At 37.7% G+C, this 24,782-nt stretch overlaps 1 long non-coding RNA gene across 1 annotated transcript; it reads left to right on the top strand.

The window, feature by feature from the left end:
- Window positions 1-1,083: 1,083 nt before the first annotated feature.
- LOC147510914 (uncharacterized) lies at window positions 1,084-2,532 on the top strand. The gene is made up of 3 exons (XR_015216898.1): window positions 1,084-1,149; window positions 1,901-2,034; window positions 2,446-2,532. It is a non-coding gene; the product is annotated as an uncharacterized LOC147510914 (long non-coding RNA).
- The last annotated feature ends 22,250 nt before the right edge of the window (window positions 2,533-24,782 follow it).

Here is a 24,782-nt window from a genome sequence, read left to right as displayed (position 1 = left end):
AAGGTTGGTTTTTATGGGTGAACTTGGTTGGAGAGAAGCTAGGTGTTGAGATTGCTGTCAAGGAATTGAGGAAGTTAGTAGTTTATTAACTAGTGTATTGCTTTTAATGTATGTCACTAACTACTGAGCTCTGTTGACGTAAGTTTAATGTTTATTTGAAAGTATAAATCTAGGCAACTTGTCAATAAACTCATTTTGTAAGAGAAGGTAAACCCTCATTTTGTACTTCATTTTGTTTAGTCTCTAGGGAGGATTGTACAAATGGAGTGATTACGCCGCATTTTTGAAAAAATTGGGTGTTTTGAGGTGGAGGGCAGATGGGGCGAGGTCGAGGGAAGGATTTTAATTTGATGGGCATATGGCACTTGTAAGGGTTTTATATGACCAGCAGTTGTTTATGGCGGCATTGGTTAGTTTAAAGAGGGCTTGTGAACTTCAACTTACTGATATAAAACCACATTTTAGGTTGGGGATTCTTTGTGTGTTGTTGGGAGGTATGGTGAGGCGAAAGACAAGTTTTTGTTAGCACTTGAAGCTGCTGAAGTTGGTGGGAATCAGTGGGCTTATTTGCCACCACAGTTTCATGTTAATCTTGGGATTGCGTTGAAAGCGGACTGTATGGTTTTAAGTGCTTGTGAGCATTACAGAGAGGCTGAAATACTTTGTCCTACACATTTTAAGCTTTGAAGCTTTTGGGTAGTGCTCTTTTTGGTGTAGGGGAGTATAGGGCGTGAAGGTGAAGCTGTGAATGATAAGTGCATGTTCTTTAGTTTGCATTCGCAAAAATAACTCCAAGAATGACCCTTAGCTTTTTACATGATACATGTTGCTGCAAAAACTTATCTTCCTTTGTGATAATAGTGTGCACTCCTTTTATTGTATGTAGAAACCAGCAGTCTAGGTGCTGTTATAATTTGTTTTTTGTATTTTCAGATGAAATGAATGATCTAATATAGTTACTTTAATTTCATATTGTGCTGCCCTATATTCTTTAGTGACTTATGCATTGAACACTTGGGAAAGTAATTCGTTGACAATGGCTTCATGCTTTTCTAGTGTTTTGTGTTTGTGGTGGAACTTGAAATTGGACTCACAATGCAAAGTGTAACACTCGTTGTTGGAAGTACCTGGCTTGTTGTTTGATACAAGGTTAGTGACTATGGTAACTATTATGTTTTCTAGAAGTTTCATTTGGTTTCTTCCTAGTACATGCCATCATTTTCTTTGATCTTTGAGAAGTAAATCAAGAAAGGATTGAAGTTTAATGAGAATATTATCTTTAAGAGACCTGATTGGAATAAGAAAAAATTCAAGTGAGAAGTATACAAGTAAGTTTTATATTATTTTTAGATTGTAGTGTTTATACCTCCAGGTAGGTATCGTAGTTATACTATGGATGATAAAGGGGGAGGTTCAATTACATGAGGAAGATTAGTATTCAATGGTTTCCATTATTGTGTGTAATTTAGTAGCTTTCCATTCCTTGTCTTAAATTATAATTGAGTTGCCAAAATTGAATTACTTGCTGGCTTGAGCTTTGAATATATTCCATTGATCCACTCCATTAAATAGTTAAGTAAGATATCTTTGAGTGGAACAAACAATGGGAGGAAAAGTACATAACGTACCTAGACTACTCTCCATATTTTCCACTTTTCTTTTGAATTCAATATTATTGTTGGTTGTGATGATTTAATTTTTCTAATCTTTATTTTTAGTTGTGAACCTTTCATTTCAATGAAGTCTTTTAGCTTGTTAGCATTTTAATCGTTTAGAGTAGTATAATGGATAGCAAAAGGGTTGAGGAACCTTTACATCATTTTTATTGCATGGATATGTACCTTTTTATGGTGAAATATAGCCCTCACTAAGTCGAAATATATTACTTCGTTGTTTTCAGGTTGATTATGTAGCAATGTATAGAAAGATTGTTGCCCATGCTACACACCAAACTATCTAGTAAGCCATGTATTTTCAGCCATGTACCTACACAACCACTTGGAGTAGATGGACTGATTGTTTTAACTGATCCAAGTAAGTCATCTTTTTGTGTATCTCGGTATAACTAAAGTTATACATTTTTTTTACATAGTAACTTATTGGTGTTGACGGGATTCTAGCCCTATGCCTCTAGTATCATATAAGCCAAATGATTTACTAAAGTTAGATTTATCAAAGGGCTGGTCTATTTATTATTTTATAAGGTTATGATACATGTTAAAGGTGTATGCAGCTATGTGTGCGTGGTATTGACAGGAAGAAGATTGTTTTACTTCATGCTTAGAATTGTCTAAAGAATAAACTATATTCTAGCTTTTTGCGTCGTCAAATATGATGAACTCATGTATTGCTCCCTATTATAACAATTTTTGTTTATTAGATATGGCCTATTTTTAGATTCTAGAATCAAGTTATATCTTTTTTTTTAAACTTTTGTCAGTGCAGGCTCCTTATGTTACACAAGGGCTGGCTTATCGAGAATATGCATGGTGCAAGTGATGGAAAGCTAAAGCCTATAGTTTGTTATGAAGTTTAGTTAATAGCTCTTTGATTTTTATTCATTTGTTAATTTAAATTATTGATTGAAAGAGTTACTTAGCAAATAATGTTATTTATGCAATGGAGTTATCATGTGCTTTTTAAATGTATTCATAGTTATCTAAGAAACTCAGATGTGGTCTTTTTTTGTTATGAAGTTAAAATTTGGTATGTGACAATTGTCTAGTCTGTTTGTGTAGTAAGGGAGGGGGATCTCCTTTGAATTAGCCACTCTAGTAGTTGCAGGTCATTTGGCCTGCATATTTTTTTTTAAAAAATAAATTTTCTAAACAACGACGGCTAAGGTCGTCTTTTCTCTTTGCGACGACCTTGCGACGGATATTTTAGTCGTTTCCTAATTCCACTTACGACGGACTATCCCATCTCAAATATTAACGACAGAGCGATTAACGCAGGGAACTTGGGACACTAAAACCCGTCGCAAATCAGAAAAACGACGGATTTGATCGTCGCAAATCACAAATTCTGGTGTAGTGCAACACTCCAGTTTTCAGGTACAAACCACTTTTCTTCTCAGTACTATTTTGGATTCTCTAGACCTGTTTATCCACCATCCAGTAAGTTCACGAGCTCAGGAGTTAGTTCGATCGTTATACAAGAAATTGCGGGACGCCAGGTTTCGAATTCTTAAACTCCTCAAACTTTGTCGAGTATATTATTTGGTTGATTGCTATAACCTGTTTTACCTCGCATATTTGTGTGTTGGCATGAGAACTCTTTGCATATATAAAATTTTTCTTAAGTAAATGTGGTTTGTCATTACATATTTACGTTAATACGATTAAAATAATTCGAATATATTTGGATGTCTACGTAATTTCAAACCAACTGCTTAGATTATTTTTGTATGTGTATGTTTCATCAATTCACGTACGCGGTATTCATTTGCATGAGTTCGTTCTCGATATTCCCCTAGCTCGCATATAGTTGCACGTATCGGTAGCTATAGATTATTGCATGTGTAGGACGTATTTCTATTCACGTATCAGTCATATAGAGTTGCATGTATAGACTTCATGTGTAAAACTAGCATGTGTTAATTGTATGCTTAATCATCTATTTTGGCATCTATCGTATTTAATTGCATATTTCGTAATCACGTCTAAATAATACATTAATTACGTAAACTTAAAATAATAATAATAATAATAATAATAATAATAATAATAAATAAATAAAATAATAATAATAAAATAATAAATAATAATAATAAAAATAAAAATCCAAATAATAAAAATTTCATCATAATCATCTTAATAATACCCCGCATAATACACCATCATAAATCATCCTCCTATTCCATCAGTGTCTAGCAAACTTGCAAGAATGAGGTTATCTAATTAAGGAACGTGCTAGCATGGAAAACCTTCCTCAATTCTCTCAGGTGACACAGGCTCTTTGGAGCCTACCTCGCTCAAGTTAGTTAATGAATTTCGGGAAGACGGCGTTCACCACCTCCCTCCTTCCTTAATTCTCAATCTTTCTGTCATAATTTGTTCCTTATGAGCTTTGAATTAACATTTGTGTTTGTATGAGACTACAGTCTAGTAAACATAAGGAATTAAAACTTACATATCGTCGTCAGAAATACAATAAACAACTGCTTAAGTTATCTCCTAGACATAATTCTTCCTCTGTAAATCAACCTCGTCAAGTATCTCTGTTACCATTATCTCCCTTAGTTATGGCCCAAGAAAATCCCACAATCGAGAAACTCCTTTCGGACTTCTATATTGCCTTACAGGAATGACCTGCTTCCTGCATTAAACTCGATGAGATTGTAGGAGATTTTTGCATTTTGCGAAATATTTTTGGTTTGTTACCTGTTTACCATGGTCTAGACCATGAAAAACCGTACAATCACCTTCGTCGGATACAGCAAGTAGCCACCACTTTCCGCCATCCGACTGTTACTAGCGAACAAGTCTTGCTTAGGTTGTTTCCCTTCACCTTAGCTGATAAAGCTTCAGTTTGGCTCGCAAGTCGAAGTGCCGCAATCCCTTGGGGCCAAGCTCGTATAAGCATTCATGATAAAGTTCTATACTCAGAAGAAAACTACAGAGATGCTTCAGAAGATTCAATTCTTTCGCCAGCATCCCCAAGAATCATTTACGGAAGCATGAAGTAGATTTACGGATCTGCTTCTCGAATGTCCCCATCATCAACTCGACACCGCTGTCTTAGTCCGGTCATTTTTTAATGGTCTCTCTGACCATCAAAAGGATACATTAGATATCATGAACGGCGGTTGTTTCATGGACAAAGGCACTACTGAAGCATACACTTTTCTCGAAAAACAGGCTTCACAAAACACCCATTGGGGTAACACTGATTCTTCCAGATCTTCTAAAGACACTCCTACGAAAGTTACGTCTATGTTCGAGGTCAAATCCGATCCGGAATTAAAAACTCTGATCGAGTCCCTAACAAAAAAGGTCGATGCTCTTTCGGTTCAAGTAAATGATCAAAAACCCAAACAAGTCATGGCTGCCAACACTTTCTCATGTCCTCTTTGCTTAAGTCCTGAGCACGCCGATTCTTATTGTCTTTTGGCATATGAGTGCCCTCCCCAACAATCTGAAGAGGCTTGTGCTTTCAACATCCCTAATGCACCTTGGCGACAACATCCGAATTTGGATTGGGCCCCCCCTGCCCAACAACAAGTTCCTTCGGGTGTCAACAACGCTCCTGTACGACCACCCGCGAACTACAATTCCTACCGTCAAGGAAATCCTACGCAATTCCAGCAAGGGCAAAGTCAGTTTCCCAACACTGCCAATATAGGGTACCAAAACACCCGTAGCCTTGTTCTCGCTAATCAAGGTTATGGCTACCAAAATCAACCCGTAAACAATAACCGTGAACTTGTTCCGACTGCTCTACTGGTACAATCCACTGCCAATAAAACAGTTGAAACTTTTCTGACTTACATGAATCAACAATCTCAAAACCTAGCATCTATCCAACAGTCTCTTCAGCCGTTAGCACAGGATAAAAGTCAAAAGGGCATGTTTCCTGGCCAAGCAGTTCCAAACCCAAAGCCCACAAACACTGCCTTTGAACTCAACAGTGCACCAGAATCTAGTAATCCAAGTTAGGGTGAGGTAAATACCATCACCACTCTTTGTTCTAGCCGAACCGTCGACAATCACATACGTATGCCAGACGTCGAATTGACGAAAGCCGCGGCTGACGTCCTTCTAACTCCTACCTCGCAACCTATAGCGAACAAAGTTGTTCCTTCCAAATCTACATCCACGTCCCTAGGGAAAGACGCCACTGATCCATATGCGAAATTCCGCCTAAAAGCTCCGTTCCCTGCCCGTTTGGCAAAGAACAAATCTGACGAACATTTCGATGAGATCCGAGAAACCTTCAAAAATTTGACCATAAACTTACATTTTCTAGATACACTTAAGCATTTGCCCAAGCATGCCAAGTTTTTGAAAGACATGTGCACCAACAAACGACGAACGAATGTTCCTCAACAAGCGTTCCTCACTGAGCAGTTTCCCTCCATTACTACTACCAATGGTGTGGTTAAATACAAAGACCCAGGTCAACCAACTGTACCATGCACGTTAGGCGACAAATATACCGCTACCGCACTTTTAGACCTAGGCGCCAGTGTTAACCTACTTCCCTACTACTTATTTAAGCAGTTAGGTCTTCATGAATTAAAACCTACCAACATGACCTCCGAATTGCGGATCGCTCCATCAAGTACCCAAAGGGCATCGTAGAAAACGTCTTAGTCAAGGTCCAAGATTTTTACTACCCCGTCGATTTTGTAATTCTAGATACCGAAGTTGCTTGTGACTCCATTCATATTATTTTATGATGTCCATTTCTTCTAACTGCTAACGCTATAATAAATTGTTGGGATGGTTCGATGACAATGTCTTTCGGGAATCTTTCTGTAGAAGTTAATGTATTCAGCTTAATGAAACAACTTCCCGATCCTGATATTGAGGGTGAGATTAGCCTGGTTGATAGTCTGGCACAGGAATATTTCGAAAACTCTTTTCCCCCAGACGAGGTACACCAATTTCTTTTTTTTTTATAATCCTGAGTTTGATGATGACTCGTACATTAAGGATGTTCACGCATTATTTGAGTCAGTACCACTATTTGACCCTACTACTGTGTTGCCAACTGATTCAGAAGACCCGGACTCGATCTTTTCCATTGAAGAGACGGCCCCTCACGAATCTTTGATCCCCACTCCTCCAACTGTGGATTTAAAACCTCAACCCTCTGATTTGAAGTACGTGCATCTCGATCCCGATGGTAGTCACCCTATAATAATTTCTTCTCACTTGACTACCGACGAAAAAGCACGTTTGATTCGTGTCATTCGTGAACACCGCACCACTATCGGATGGTTCTTAGATGATATCAAAGGAATCGACCTTAGTGTATGCACGCATCGCATACATCTAGATGACGCCACAAAGACATCGCAAGAACCGTAACAATGCCTTAACTCTTCCATGAAAAAGGTGGTGAGGGAGAAAATTTTACGTTTACTTGATACAAGTATCATATACCCTATCTCTGATAGTGACTAGATTAGTCCTGTCCACGTTGTTCCCAAAAAGTACGGCATTCAAGTTGTACAAAATGAAAATGGTGAATTCATCTCCACTCGCATTCCATTGAAATGGAGAATTTGCATTGACTACCGCAAACTTAATGCCATAACATATAAAGATCACTTCCCTTTTCCATTCATTGACCAGATGCTAGAACGTTTAACCGGTCATGCTTACTACTATTTTCTTGATGGCTATTCCGGCTATTTCCAAATTATCATCGACCCTACCGATCAAGAAAAGATAACTTTCACATGTCCTTTTGGAACCTTTGCATACAAACGAATGTCTTTTGGTCTTTGCAATACCCCAGGCACTTTCCAACGTTGCATGCTTCACATTTTTAGTGATATGGTGGAACGTTATATGGAAGTCTTCATGAATGACTTTTCCATTTATGGAAATTCCTTTGACGACTGCCTATCCAACCTTTCTAAAGTGTTAACGCGTTACAAAAAAAAAATTTGGTACTTAATTGGGAGAAGTGTCATTTTATGGTGACCAAAGGAATTGTTCTAGGTTATATTGTTTCAAAAGACGGGATAAAGGTTGATAAAGCTAAAATTGTTAAAATTGCTTCGCTACCTCTCCCCAGAACAGTTCGCGATATCCGTGCCTTTTTAAGCCACGTTGGGTTTTACAGGAGATTCATTTCGAATTTTTCTAAAGTTGCTCGACCCTTAACCAATCTCCTGCTTAAGGATATGGTCTTCGACTTCAATTTCAATTGCAAACAAGCTTTTGAAACTCTAAAAACCGCACTGACTACCGCTCCTATCATTCAACCCCTTGATTGGTCTCAACCATTCGAACTAATGTGTGACGCTAGCGACTTTGCTATTGGCGCCGTACTAGGCCAACGACGTGATAACAAACCCGTTGTCATTTACTACGCTAGTAAAACTCTTAATAACGCTCAACGTAATTACACGACAACTGAGAAAGAGTTCTGTTTCGACCAGATATGATCAAAACATCAAGTGTTGATAAAAGAGACGAAGAACGTAGAAAAGTAATTTAGAAAAATGATGGTGATCGGGGGAATGATGAGACTGTACCTTGCGGTTGCCTACGTACCCAAATTATCAATGGGATCAAGTCTCAAGAACGTAGTTCTGAATGAAAAATAGTTTGGTATTTATATAAGTAGAGTATAGAATCCTTGTAGCTCAAGTAATCTTGTAGCTTGAGTAATTGTGATAGACTATAACTTTCAACTGATAATTATCTCTTTGATAAGAAATGAATCTGGACATAAATCAATGTACATTAGTGGCAAGCCATGTGGCTAAGGTTCAGCCTTAGACACATGAGTTAATGGGCCTGTACATTGATCCATGGTATTGTAAATTGGGCTTTACCCCTATCGATTAAATGAATAAAGTGGAGACCCCTACGAATGGACGTTTGCCACGTAGGTTGGGGTCGAAACACCACCCCCTCTTTGACATGTGAACAAAGTTCATATGGCAAAGAAGAGAAGAAAAATGTAAAGAAAAATCGTAAGAAAAAAGAACGAACACACGATTTGCAAAGCGGTAGACAAACATAATGATTTTAAAGCGGTAGACGAACAATAGTATGAAATGAAAAATTAAGAACCGTAAAGTTGGTCACTCTGGAAATGAAGTATATATGGTGCAACTAGAAACTGAAGTTGGAAGCTAATAACCAAATCTTAAAAGACCTTCTTTTTGTCGTGTACTGGTGTTCTGTTGGTTGAGTTTGAGTAGTCGACACTTCTTTTATAAGTTGACGAGATTCTACAAATTGGCATAAAAATAAAAAAGAGTTGCTTCTGTGCAACTTGTTACTTCTTGCTAACCATGGTCAAATTAATTCGAGATGTATTGTAACTCTGAACAAATTTCAGTTTACAAAATAAAAAATTTCAAAGTCTGAGCGATGTATAAAGCAACAAAGTCATGGATGTGGAATTCACACGTGAATGAATAACAGCTAAATAAATGCTAAACTACTCAAAATATACTTTCACTATCATATTATAGAAAAAAAAAATACTTTCACTATCAAAATGTAAAAGAGATGGCGCTATTGTCCAAAAGAAGTTGGACTTGAATAGGAAAAACACATGACTAGAATATGGGCCCCTAGAATATTGGACTTACACGTTGAAGAGAGAAATTGGAAGATGAGGATAATAAAATTAGATAACAGATAAACCAGCGAGTCTCCCACGGTACGTTAAATTGTTTTGGATAACTGGATAAGAATTGGGACGTCAAATATGAACTGGACCGTTTTCATATATAACTGGATGAGAACTGCACAAATATGAACTGGACGTTTTCAATTATATTTAAGTATCGATTTTTGGCAGTATTTTCAGGAGGGTTACTGTAAAGTCTCGGAGCTTGATCGATGTGGTGACTTGACGACAGTCGTTGGTGATGCAGATAGCAGCAGTAGCCATTTTACTGAATTTTAGAAGATAAAGGTTTATCTTCATCAATCATATGGCTTTTAACGGATGCACCTCGCACTGCGACCGGACTTCAAATGGTACTTTGACGACAAAGTCACATCATCTTCTGAATCTTCAGACTTAACATTGCTTTTCTGTGATTCTTCTTCAGGGTCATCATCGTCATTCCCATATTCCATGAGTTTGATCAAAGTATCTAGAAATCGGGGATCTGATATTGATTTGGTAGGATTTGAAATCTTGGACGGCTTCCTAAAATTGGCTTAACATTGCTTTTCTGACATAGAAGAACTATGACCAGATGAAGTAAGCCCCTTCAAGACACTCGGGGAATTACTCTTTGGTGGTGCTGCCGAACCAGCTGGAAGTCTAAAACTCAATGGCTTTTTGTCATCAGAATTAGAAGTGGGATTAACATGATGCTTATTGAGATACTCTTTCTTCAAATTATTGTTTCCCAAAGTTGTTCCTAAATGGATTGATTTATCATCTACTAGAGTTGAAGAGTCTGTGTGATGAGGTTGAGCGCAAATAAAGGACAGGAAGGGCCGAACTTCTCAAGCATGCTTTGGGAGGCAATATTGACTCCAATGGGAACAATACAGAAGAAAATAACCACATGAGTTAGACTGACTCTGCTGATGCTAAATGGAAGTGGCTCTAGTTTGAAGACCAAGCCAAAAAATCCATTTTCCAGTTATGAGAAGAAAGATGAACCTTGGAATGAAGAAGAAATCGAGATGTTTAGAAAATGGATGCTAGAGTATACTGAACCTGTGGCGAGGAATTGTTTGGGTTTGTTTGCTTTTAGTTAATATAATTGCTGACTTGTTAACTTTGGTAGGAATAACTGATTTGACGATTTTTTATTTTTTATTTTTTTTTACGCTCCAGGTAGAAACGACCATATTATACGGGCGAAAGATAATCGAGAAGAAGAAGATGCGATGACGATCGTAGACTTGGTGAGGTGGAAAGAATGTGACAGATATAGCGAATACACGAGGCTGCGGCATAATCTAGCTCAGGATCGAGCAACTTCAAATTGGATCGGCTAGGATATTAAGCTTAAATTATTGAGTTTCGATAAAAATGAAATTTGGCCTGTCGAAGAAGACGAAGAAAACGGAGAAAAGTGCGGAGAATATGACAAAGCGGTGTCGGAAACAGATATGTTAGTATTTTTCTATCAGTTATCGTAAAATTTTGGTTAAGTCTGAAAAACTGACGAAAAGTTTATTCTTGTCGTCGCGGGTAGAAACGGCGATGACGGAGAAAGAAATTCACGAAAAGACCCTTGAATAAAAGTTTAATCCGCATGATCTCAATGCATTGGAAAAAATAAATAAGGTGAAGATAATTTTCAATCTGCTTGGAAAGTTAACGTAATCGCGAATTTTTGCCGCGACGGAGAAACGGCGGTAGTACGAGCAAAAAATATTCACAAAGAGTCGACAGAGAAAAGTTTTTGCGTAACAAGGTGTCAATTAATGTCGAGAAAGAATGAAAGAAGGTGAAAGAAGTTTCGTTGAGAAAGATCAGCTCAATGTCTTATAGCAATCGTTTTAAATTTAACTCGGAAAGATTCGCCCGGAAAAATGGGCTCAATGCCTTAGAAAAAATAATGAAACTGTTGGAAAGGTTCAATTCGCTCAGAAATATTCGCTCAAAAAAATCGGCATGAAGCTGTTGAAATTGTTTGCTCGAAAAATTTCTCATAGAAAGATCAGAACAATGCCTTAGAAAATAATAATAATAATAATAATAATAATAATAATAATAAGCTGGCATATAGTTTCGCTTGAAACGGAAAGAGTTGTACGAGTTGTATAAGCAAAAAATTGATAAGGAACCATTGGCTTTTCCCAAACCAATGATTATGTGATTGTGTGAATGTAATATTATAGAGCTAAAAATTCTTGTAATGAAAATAAAAATAAAGTATGTGTTTGCAATTAAATATCGTTGTGATGTCAGATAACATACCTGTGGAAAACTGACAATGTTGTTGAGTTATGTATATGAAACGAAATAGAATGAAACGCCCCATATAGAGAAAAACGCCCCCAATGCTAACTTAACTTGGCAAAATTAGACTAAGCGAGCGTAAAAACGTTCAAACTTAGATTGACAAAGCTAAACATGGTAACTTCGTCAGATTTTGCAGTAGCGATAGTAACAAACTAAGCAAAGCGTAAAAACGCTCAAACTTAGACGCATCGGCTAAACGCGGGCAACTTCGGCCGATTTTGTCGTAGCAAAAAAATAACGAACTAAGCGAGCATAAAAGCGCTCATCTTAGACCACGAAATTATAATGCGGGTAATTTCACAAATTTTGTCGGAGCGATAGTAACGACTTCTTTGCGTAAAAGCCGCTCATCTTAGACCCATCGAAATTAAACGCGGTAATTTCGCCAGAGTTTGTTGTAGCGATAGTAACGACTAAGCGAAAAAAAGCCGCTTCAACCTTAGATTGACGAAATTAAAAGTGGTAATTTCGCCAGATTTTGTTGTAGCGATAGTAACGAATAACGACTAAGCCGTAGCGTAAAGCGCTTCAACTTAGGACCGATGAAATTAAACGTGGTAATTTCGGCCGATTTTGTCGGAGCGATAGTAACGACTAAGCCGGAAATGAAAAGCGTTCAACTTAGGACCCACGAAATTAAATGTGGTAATTTCTCCGAGTTTGTTGTAGCGATAGTAACGACTAAGCGAAATTTAAAAAGCCGCTCAACTTAGATTGATGAAATTAAACGAGGTAATTTCGCCGATTTTGTTGTAGCGATAGTAACGACTAAGCCGGCGTAAAAGCGTTCAACTTAGACCCATCTAAATTAAACGTGGTAATTTCATCGATTTTATCGTAAATGATATTAACGAACTAAGCGGCAATAAAATAAGCTCAACTTAGATTGACGAAGCTAAACGCGGTAACTTCATCAGATTATGTCGTAGCGATAGTAACGAACTAAGCGAGCGTAAAAACGTTCAAACTTAGACGAACAAAGCTAAACGCGGTAACTTCGTTAGATTTTATCGTAGCGATAGTAATGACTAAGCGAGCGTAAAAATGTTCAACTTAGACTGACGAAATTAAACGCGGTAATTTCGTCAGATTTTGTTGTAGCGATAGTAACGACTAAGCGAGCATAACAGCGTTCAACTTAGACCGACGAAATTAAACGTGGTAATTTCATTAAATTTTGTCGTAGGGATAATAATGTTGCGATGGAAACATAATTATACCATTATAACTGAAGTGAAAGAAGGACTTTATTGATCACCAAATCTTGAAAAGTGCAAAGATAATAACAGAAAAGAAATAATTGAACTGGAAATAGACTAACAAATTTTTGTCCGGTTTTTCATTCAACTTGTTAATTTTGTCCGCTCACTTAGTAAAATAATTTGTTGCGACGAGCAAGAAATGAACACTGTCAGGGGCTGTCGGCAATAAACCAAAAATGTCAAGGCCCCATTTCGCAAATGACCAAGGTTTATGGATTGGATGACGCTTCATCGCGAGAAGTTGACCCATATCATATATCATGTGTTTGACAAGGCACACACTTCTCTGACAAACGCTTAACATCCTTTGACATGTATGACCACCAATACCATTGGGTCATTGCTATGTGAGCGAGACTTCACCCTCGGGAATTCATGAGCATCGTTAGCTACATGATTGTCGTCGGTAGATACCGAGACATTATCGCTCTGGCTCGTTGGAATCATCCGACAAAGATAAGTGGTTAATCCAAAGTTGTCGTTACGCGGATCTAATTGATTTTTCACGGATAAGTATGCGATAGAATCAGGATGCCTTACATCATAACGCGGATACTGTACAATACTGATAGATATAAAATTTCATGCAATTCGTTGAAAGAAGTCCAAATAAGAGTCGCATATTATCATTCAAAGTGGCTAGCGACTAATTTAGAATAATTAATCGTAACTTAGTCGCCCCCAACTGAAGAGTTGTGCGTATACCGCAAATGACAGTTTCGTACTCGGCCATATAATGTGAAGCATTAAAAACTCAAACGTAGAGACCTCGCAATTATGTCTTCATTCAGCTTCAAGATGACAAAAATAAGACCGGAGGCGGAGTCATTATGCTAACTATTAGTGTAAATCTAACAATCAGCAGATATATCCGATAAATATTTCAAGTCATTGCCCCCGGGAGGTAATTTTAATTAGGGATTGACGTTTTCCTCATCGAGTAATGCGTTCGACATAGGAATATCGTCAATAAGAAAATCACCATTAAGCGAAATCAAAGTTTGTCTCTCGCTTAATTGTACGAAAGTGTCGAGATAATGTTGTAAGCTTAAGGTAACTTTTCCATTCTACGACTCAATTAAGTAGATATTGCAAAAAACTTGCGCAACGGATATTGAGTATAAACTTCGACTATGCCTTCCTCGAAATAAGCTTAAGACGTCTGGCAGCATGAAACAAGGCCAATGCAATTTTCTCAATGCAAGAATGCCTCGATTCAGCTGATATAAGAGTCTTGCTAATAAAGAATATGAGACGACTATCGGCACTATGAAACGGCAATGGACAAATATGAATTGGATATATTTTGCTGAGATTCGTGAAAAGTAACCATTGCGAAGTCTGTATGTATCGTCTTGAACTCGTGGGTAACCATTGTGAACAGCGAGAATCTAATCACCACCACGTAAACGATCCCACATGCAACTATGTTGTTGGCTTGTGTTACGTTGTGGTGTGACAGATATAACACCATTTGTGAGAACTCATGGGTGACGTACGTTGCGAACAATAGGAATTTCATCCTCACCACGTAAATGATCCCACATACTATGATGTCATTGGCGTGTGTTACATTGTGGTGTGACAAATACAACATCATCTTTGAGAGGAATGGTTTGTTTTAGAAGACGTTTGTAGTAGTTGTTATGTTTGTCGTACACTCGTGCACTTTTGAAGAAGTGTTTCTCGAGACATATGATGGACATTATCTGCAACACATGACGAAGAATCGTCAGAGGTAATAACTTTGTGCCGCAACGGTAGCCGGGTCGCATGTAATCGGGTGTTGAAAAGGAATGGGAGGGAGTAGTCCTATACCGTCAGGTTGACTTTGAACCTCACATTCGCGATGATCATCAGTAAGTGCATCGAGAACTTAGGCTCGTCGAGTATTCGTCATAATTTTTGTAGAACATGATTGTCGGTTTTGAATAAGAACCACAGACGGCGCCAATTATGTTTCGACCAGATATGATCAAAACTTCAAGTGTTGATAAAAGAGACGAAGAACGTAGAAAAGTAATTTAGAAAAATGATGGTGATCGGGGGAATGATGAGACTGTACCTTGCGGTTGCCTACGCACCCAAATTATCAATGAGATCAAGTCTCAAGAACGTAGTTCTGAATGAAAAATAGTTTGGTATTTATATAGGTAGAGTATAGAATCCTTGTAGCTCAAGTAATCTTGTAGCTTGAGTAATTGTGATAGACTATAACTTTCAACTGATAATTATCTCTTTGATAAGAAATGAATCTGGACATAAATCAATGTACATTAGTGGCAAGCCATGTGGCTAAGGTTCAGCCTTAGACACATGAGTTAATGGGCCTATACATTGATCCATGGTATTGCAAATTGGGCTTTACCCCTGTCGATTAAATGAATAAAGTGGAGACCCCTACGAATGGACGTTTGCCACGTAGGTGGGGGTTGAAACAAGTTCCTAGCTGTTGTTTATGCTTTGGATAAGTTTCGCCCTTACCTGGTTGGATTATCCACCATCGTATGTACTAACCATGCCGTACTTCGGTACCTACTTGCGAAAAAAGATGCAAAACAGAGATTGTTCCGCTGGATCCTTCTTTTGTAAGAATTCACCCTGGAAATCAAAGACAAAAAATGAACTGAAAATGTCGTGGCCGACCATTTATCAAGGCTAGTTAGTGACGTTGATAGTGATTCTGAAGCCATCTATGATTCCTTCCCAGACGAACATTTGTACTCTATTTTCTCCTCTCAATCATGGCCCAAAATTTCGATATCGGTTGATATATCGGTGTACCCAAAAACCGAGATATATCGGATATATCGGATATCTCGGTTTTTTTGGTGACCAGTCCAAAGTTTCTAAAATATCGGAAATATCGGAAATATCGGATATATCGGAAATATCGAAAATATCGGTGGACATAATAGCAAAATTTATTTATCAAGAAAACCATAAAAAAATATTGACAAATAATTAACCACAATGTCATAATCTAATGTACTTAAAGTCTCAAATTACAAAATAAGATAAATAAGTTACATCAAATCATCAATACATAAACGAGTGACGTGGCTGGTCAACTTCCATACCCGATTCTTGAATCCTAACTGCTTCACAATACCCTACCCAAGTGTATACAGAGTTATACCCACCGTTGAGAAATTGTCGAACATGCCACTCATATTTTTGTGTTGGAAATTCTAACATGATTCCAATTCGAGGAGTGTTGGTGTAACTATACGTTGGGTGCAATGCAACAAATCCAGGTGCAGTTCCAACAGATTCATAACTTGGATAGAGTTGTCCATATGTTGGTTCAGGCTGTGGTGCGCCATAAGGTTGTTGATCAACACCCATCCAATATCCATATGAAGAACCATATGACGCACTACTCGCAGGGTGATTGATCATGCCACCAGAAGAATCGTTATCTCTTGATTGGTTGTATCCCCAACCACTACTATATACACTCTCATTGTCATGGTCGTGTGTCCCTGAACTCATACTCATTGCTTCAAAATTAGAAGAAACTGAATCAATATCAACATCATTTCGTATAATGTGTCCTCGTTGTCTTCTTTGACCAACACTTCCACGCCCTGGCTCATACATTCTTTGGGAATTGTCATTAAGAACTCCTCTACCACTAGTGTTTCTGGCTGTAACCTCATATACTTTTGGGTCCAATAGAGTTTCCTTATCAGTTGAGTCATGCAATTGAATGTTAAAATAACCTCCACCTCCACCACCACCACCACCACCACCACTATTACCACCACCACTATCATCATCATCAGTATCAGGTTCTTGTGTCTCGTCATCACTAGAGATGTTCTCGGACAAATTATCTTGTGTTTGGAGAGGTGTGTCAAATTCGGGGCCCAAACTGAAACTAGGCGCATCGCCATCTTTTCTTATTACTCTGTCGACCATATCTTCAACATTTGGGTCAGGGCCTACGATTCAGTATCCAACACAAAGCGCTAAAAGATTTTTATCAATAACCCAAATACCAATGGATCAACTTGTTCACTATCCATAAATACTTGGGTGAGGTCAATAATTTGATCATTATCTATATTTTGCGCACGTCTTTGCTTCAAACGCAAGTTGTAGTGGACCTTCACCAACATCATCAATTTTGGCGCGCCAATATGGTTCCTAAGTTTCGTGTGAATTAGGCCGAATGTGCTCCAATTGCGCTCACACCCAGATGATGAAGCTGTTTGAGAAAGGATTTTGATCGCCAACTCCCTTAGCTCTTCTGTATCACCACCATACAACTCCCACCATTCAGCTGCATTATTTAAACAAAAAAAAACACATATTAATTATCTATAGACAATGCATTTGAGTGATTGAGAGTATGAAAAAAATATTTCATTTACCAGGGTGTGAAATTGCTATTCCAGCCTACGCTGCAGGTGTACCAAATTCCCCTAAATGATCCCGAAACGACATCATCTAATAGACCAAAGTGTTAGTGACCCAGCATAAATGTAAAATTCAAATTCTAACTTGAGAATATCAATATTCTTATTTTTACCTGATGCAATGCTTTTGCTTGTTTGCGACCATCACTAAATAACACTTTTGCTACTTTTGTAACTGCTTGTTTGTGGGGATCGGATAATCCGAGCTTCAATGTGTATTGGTACTCTGGGTTCAGATACATTGCTAGTAGAAATAAACATAACTTTTAGGAATATTTGAAATAGAAATAATTTAATTAAGTCAAACTAAATCAAATAAACTCACCAGCTGTGTGTAGCACACGCAGTAATTGTTTTGTCCATCTTTTGTCGATAATATCAAGGACCCAACCACATCCGTGGGGATTTCGAGATCTTCTCCCTCATTATTTCAAAGGCTTGTTGTAATATGGTATTGTTGGCTTCTTGTCACCATCCAACAACCTTAGGCATCCAGTACAAAGGTTCAAGAATTTGTACAACATAGTTAACATCATTCCAAAATGCTCTTGGCGACTTGCTCCACATCATCATACCCTCTACAGAATTAGCCCGATGGGGTGTCGAGATATCTTTGATCTCTGAACATCCGCCTAAGCGATATCTTTTCTCATTGAGACTTTTGAGAGACAAGTAGTTTGTGGCTTAATCTAGTTGCTGCAGATCTAACTATTTCGCCACCACATGTCTCCCTCATTAATGTTAAGACCCTGGATGCATTGTAAATGAACTTTGTAATTGCATGAGCTTTGCTGATACACCCCGCCACCCGATGATGCTTGGCAATATCTTTTAACATCAAGTCTATGCAATGACAAGCACACGGTGTCCAAAATAAATTATATCCTGGTGTCTTCATCAAAGAATCTTCCAAACCTTTTTGTAGGCGTAAACCTTGATCGATTTACTATCTGCACCACATTTGGTGCACCTATCTCATCAACAACCTCTTTCATTAACTTAAATACGGTTTTGTGATCTTTCGGGTCAATGCTGATATCGAAAGACTTCTTGAAAATTGTTTCCCCGTCACAATAGACCATGAAGTTAACGAGGGATATCTCTCTTGTCCCAGACCAACCATCACACATGATGGTGCATCCATAAGTTGGATACTTCTCTGCCACTTCCATTTTGAATTTGTCGATATCATCATTTTCCATCTTTAAATATTTTCCCAGTACCTCTTCAGCAGTTGGTCCTTTCATTCCAGTAGGACATTTCGTGATGAAATCAATAGTTGGTTGGTAGTATGGATTGTTTGTCGTTAATGCATGTGGAGGTACTCCGGCAAAATTAAACCATGAACCGATCCGTCTTACCCAACTTCTGCCTCCATGTCTTCATTTTGCCCATGTCTTTGACACTAGGTTTGGTCGTGTCCCTACTGCCTAATAGTGTATGGATCAATTGTTTCTTGTCTCATGGTTTTGGACTTCCGCAAACCCATGAATCCCTTTCCTTTGTTGCTTGATCCAGAGCCACTTCCTGACACAAAAGTAGTACGATGCCGAAAACTTCTTGCATGTTCTCCTTCCCTTTCTAGCTGTCTTTCTTCCCATTGGTCAGCTACAGAGTTTCTTCGTGCTTGTTGCATGCCCTGAAACTCCTCTGCTTCTTCTTCTGCGTCAGAATCATTGGAATCATCGTCCAAATTAGCGCACATTGTCTCCTCAACTCGAGTTTCACGCTGCCGTCTTTTAAGTGTTTTATTTGTGCCATCCTATAGTAGGTCTCGCATTGCAATTCTTACATGTCCAGGGACTTCCTTACACCTTCCCACTTGGTTACCAACCCCAGATAAGTGCTGTTTTAGGCGATTGACCCCACCACTATGAAATTCTAATTGACAGTAATTGCATTTAAACTTCGCCTTGTTGTTATCCAACGGTACGCCATGAGACCAACCAATATCCGGTTTCCTAACCATTTTTCTTTTAGACAAATATGTAACTACTTAAAACAGCGTTTTTCGAACACGTTGAAATGTTGTACGTAGACAAATATAACTAATTAATCAAAATGTAAGACATACATTTAAAAAAGTGTCTACTCTTCAAATAGTCAAATACTACAACGGTACAACCCAATCCAATTTGAACTCCATAAAAAAGGATAGACATACACCGAAAGGTAAACAATAGTGATCGAGCTATGCATATAACAACAATCGATGAAAGAAATTGTTTTGATCTGCCGTAACTTTGGGCATATACTACCACCTTAGGCAGGCACCGCCATCAAACTGATAACAAAAAGGATTGGAAATAGAAAAGGTAGAGAAAGATTCTATATTTATCACTATTGAACCCAACCCGCCCTCAGTCGGCAGATATTTATCTAAACAATCGCCTAAACCTCTTCGCTGTTTCACCATCGATGTCATCTTCACTGCCAGATTGAACCTTGTAACCTCAATCGAATCTCAATCAAAACTACTACAAAACACTTGTCCAAAAGGTAAGAAGATAACCAAGACGAACAATATCCCAAGTTCACTGATCAAATTTATTCCGGTAAAAACAATCAACACTAATCACTAGGTAGCTAGCTAAGCACAACAAAAGGAAAGAAGAAGCTTTAATCCAAGGGCGAAAATTTCGGACGACAAATTGATGTCGCCGAAATATTTCGTTTTTTAAGTAATCCGAAATCAAAAGATTCGATATTTCGAAGCCGAATATTTAAGCCTTTTTAGCCCGATATATATCAGCAAAACCGAAATATATTTTTATTTCGACGATATAATTGATATTTTCGACTTATTCGACATATATCTTTTGACTTTGACCGATGTTTGACTGATTTTTTATTATATTTCCGATATATATCGCTATATATATCCATGGACCAAAATATCGGTGATATATCTGATATATATATATCGGTATTTTGGTATACCGACATCGATATTTCCAATATATATCCACCGAATATAGAACCCTTTTTTCTCGATACATATCGGAATTTTTGATATAAAACTTTATATCGCCGATATAATTGATATATCTGATATTTACGATATATATCGGTTGACTTTTTTTACCATTTTTTAATATAAATCCGATATTTCCAATATATTTCCGATATATTTCCAATATTTCCGATATTATATGTCCGACATATCCGATATTTTCGATATTTTAAATATTTTGGAATAGACTATTCCAAAATATTTATTGAATATGTCCGATATATCTGATATATATCGATTTTTGGGTACACCGATATATTGATCGATATCAATATTTTGGGCCTTGATTCTAATTACATCCAATTGATTCATAGGTTGTGTTAATGTCTATGCCGTGGAAATTATAATCCTTAAAAGTTAGTTATTTGAAAATTGTTAACCTAATCAGATTTTATAAATATTAACTCCTGAAATTGATTAAAATTTGTTAAAATTAGGAGTTAATTTCTGCAATTTTGATTTTCCGCAAATGTCTAAGCTTATTGTGCAAATTAACTCTTTGACCTGAAATTGTTTTTAATCAGATTTTATAAATATTAACTCCTGAAATTGATTAAAATTTGTTAAAATTAGGAGTTAATTTCTGCAATTTTGATTTTCCGCAAATGTCTAAGCTTATTGTGCAAATTAACTCTTTGACCTGAAATTGTTTTTCCTAATGGCAGAAACTAAAAACTGACAAAAGGCTTATGTAATTATTATGTCCGTTGCCTTTTCCTTTTCATCTTTCGTTCTGAGAACATGTCCTAGTGTGAGTGTCTATCATGGAGTAGGTGAATTATTTCTCCACACTCCACAGTGAATTTGTTGCTAGGACTATAAACAACTCACCCAACATTCCCAAGTTCAGATTAAGTAACATTAAGAGCAGTACCAACATTAATAACTTGTGAATCACAATATAAAGTAATCTCATGATCAAAGTTAACATTAAGAGATTGGTAATTAGTAACTAAGCAGAAAACAAGTAACAACATAACTGAAAATAAGTACCTGGGTACAGAAAATGCCACCAACTTTTTTCCCCGTGATGCTGTGACTTTGGTTTCTGCTTTGTGAATTCTGTGATGAGTTGCTGTGAAGGTTGAGGAGAGGTTTTATTTTTTTGTGAAGTAGTGATCAATTTGTGAGTTCTGTGATGAATTTGTGAATTCACGGAATGAAGTCCCTTTTTCAATGACAACATCAGATATCAGATGCTAAAGGCCTAAAGCTAAAGCAAAAACTTTTTCACTTTATTCCAAACCTTTTTCACTTTTTCACTTTTTTTCTTATGTAGCTAACAGCCTAACATTAACTTTTTCACTCTATTCCTTCGAAACTTTTTTTTTTTTTTCACTTTATTTACATTGTGCGGATATCTTGCCGATATATCTCGGATATATTGGATATCTCGCCGATTTATCTCGGATATTTCGGAAATTTCAATATTAAAAATTGGTCAAAAAGTCAACCGATATATATCGATTATCTCGGAAATATCGATTATATCGGCGATATAAACTTTCATATCGGAAATTCCGATATATCTCGGAAAAAATGGGGTTCAATATTCGGTGGATATATGTCGGAAATATCGATCTCGGTGTACCAATTTACCGAGATATATCGGCGAGATATCGGATATCTCGGCGATATTTTGGGCCATGCTCTCAATGGTACGCGGATATCGTTAACTACCTAGTTGTTGAGGAAGTTTCTTCTTCTTGGTCACGTCCTGATCGTAAAAAGTTCTTATCCACTGTAAAATATTATTTATGGGATGACCCCTATCTCTTTAAGTATTGTTCTGACCAACTCATTCGTCGCTGCATTCCCGACTGGGAACACACCGACGTGTTCTTTTTTTGCCATGAACAATCTTGCGGTGGTCATTTCAGTGGGAAGAAAACTGCGGCTAAGGTTTTACAATGTGGTTTTTACTGGCCTACCATTTTTTGCAATGCACTTGAACATTGTAAAGCTTGCATTCGTTGTCAGTACCTAGGTCGAATTACCCAACGCAATATGATGCCCTTAAATCCTATCTTAATTGTGGAAATTTTTTATGTTGAGGGCATTGATTTTATGGGACCATTCCCTATTTCTCAAGGGTTTCTCTACATTCTAGTCGTTGTAGACTATGTGTCTAAATGGATTGAGGCACTCGCATGTCGCTCAAATGACCATAAGACTGTCGTGAAATTTGTAAAAAAAAACATTTTCTCTCGTTTTGGTGTCCCCAAAGCTATCATCAGTGATAAGGATACACATTTTTGTAATAAATTTTTTGAGTTTTTAATGAAAAAATATGGAGTTACTCACAAAGTTGCTACTCCATATCACCCACAGATGAGTGGCCAAATGGAAGTCTCTAACAGAGAGATAAAGTCCATTATGGAGAAAACTGTTAATCAATCAAGAAAAGATTGGTCTCTCCGCTTATCGGATGCCTTGTGGGCATACCGAACAGCCTTTAAGACACCTATAGGGATGTCTTCTTACTATATCGTTTTTGGAAAACCTTGTCATCTGCCGGTTGAACTTGAGCATCATGCCCTATGGGCCATCAAAAGCCTCAATTACAATATCAACGCGGCAGGCAAAAAGCGAAAACTACAATTAAATGAGCTTGAGGAGATTCGGAGTGATGCTTATGATCTCTCAAAATCCTACAAAGCTAATATGAAAAGAGTGCACGACAAGCACATTTTGGGTAAGGATTTCAAAATTGGCCAAAAAGTTTTACTTTACAACTCCAGATTACACATTTTTCCTGGTAAATTGAAAACACGATGGTCTGGTCCTTTCATTGTGTCAGTTGTGACCCATTATGGGGCAATCTCTTTGCTTAATCCACAAGATAATAGCGAATTTCAAATAAATGGACAACGCCTCAAACATTACCACGAGTTACGCTCCCCACCGTGAACATACTCTTCTTCGAATCCAAATCTACATAGACTAGATGTTTTGCTTTAGGCGTCTCAATCTTGTTTTTCCTATAGAGGGTACGCCATTTTGGTAGTCGGGCCATCTTCTATTTTATGATCTCAAAAGTTCTTTGAAGTGTGTGGTTGCAAGCGCCGGAGCCGTAGTCTACAAAAACTCTATTTCAGAACTGAGTATAAATGTCTTCTGAAACGCGAACAAACGTTCCTGCTGGTAAACGATGGGTACCAAAATTTTCACCTCCTTCCTTTTCTTCCCTTTTTTACTCTCTGCCTCGCGAACTTCAGCTAATCATTTGGTGTAAGTTTCACTCATCACGAATAGGTAATGGTTGTAGTACTTTTGCTCGTAAACGATGTGCGTGAAGGATGGGATGGTGTATGCATTGTCAAACACCTTTCTGTCAAGGTCTTGACTTCCTATCCATTATTAGCCGGTATAAGGTATACTTTTGTCTAACACCAACTGAGTAGGATAAACTTTGTCGCCGAGCCGTTTCTCCCACGAGTTGGGATTCGTCTTGAGGATCTAACATTAAAAGACTCGCAAACGTCTTGAGGATCTGACGTTAAAAGACTCGATTCGTCTTGAGAATCTGACATTAAAAGACTCACCTTGTAGATATGTATATATTGTTGTCTTTTAAAATTCCCATTGCATTAAGCTGTGCACATAGAGATTCGTGTTCAACCTCGGATGTTGCCTATTTAGAACACGTACGGACAATGGATTCCACCATGCCAACCCCTAGAATTGGTCACTTTGAGTTCCCTTTGGGGCGGTTTGAGGATAGTTGTATGTAATGGAGGCAATATTATTAGACCGTAGCGCGCATGGTCCAAGATGGTACCGTCCTGCCCTATAGACCCATAATACATAAAGGTGAAGCCACAGTCTAGCTGGATTGGGTTCGCTCCAGAGCTAACATGACAGTTGCCTAAGAATTTAGATGGTGACTCTTCTAGACATCCAGTATTGTTCACATTAATCTCCCTTGTATAGGGGACATTGTTCATAAATAAAACATCCCATCTTCTTTCAAAAATTCTTGTAGCCTTTGAGAATGACTCATATAATTGAATGACATTTTTCGTGTCGATCATTTTGATAGCTCATTTATCCAATTCGAAGTCCGAACGAGTCGTGGGTGAGCGTTTACATTTTTAGGCTTAATTCAGGCTTTCGACTTGATTTGGGCTTGGGAAAATTTTTTGGGCCCGACCAAATCTCGTAATTCTAGGCCCATGTATAAACCGAAACATCATCCCATGCGTCATTATTTCATCCTTCGTCTTCCCCAAAATCCGGATCTAAGTTCCCTCCCATATCAGTCTCGCACGAGACAACCCCACGTTAAATTTGAATCTCGCACGAGACCATTACAACTTGCTTTCAAATTCCCTTTCGTCAGCAACTTCCAATTCTTCCCCTCATCTCAAATCTATATCCATCCTCTTTATTCGATCACATATGGCCGAAAACAGGCGAATTTCGGGGAAAAAAATTTGGATCAATATTTGA

The sequence above is a fragment of the Coptis chinensis genome, chromosome 3, assembly GCF_015680905.1.
Source record: "Coptis chinensis isolate HL-2020 chromosome 3, ASM1568090v1, whole genome shotgun sequence".
Taxonomy (NCBI): Eukaryota; Viridiplantae; Streptophyta; class Magnoliopsida; order Ranunculales; family Ranunculaceae; genus Coptis; species Coptis chinensis.
Note: the sequence above shows the minus strand (reverse complement) of the source record. Positions and strands in the feature narration are given on the sequence as shown.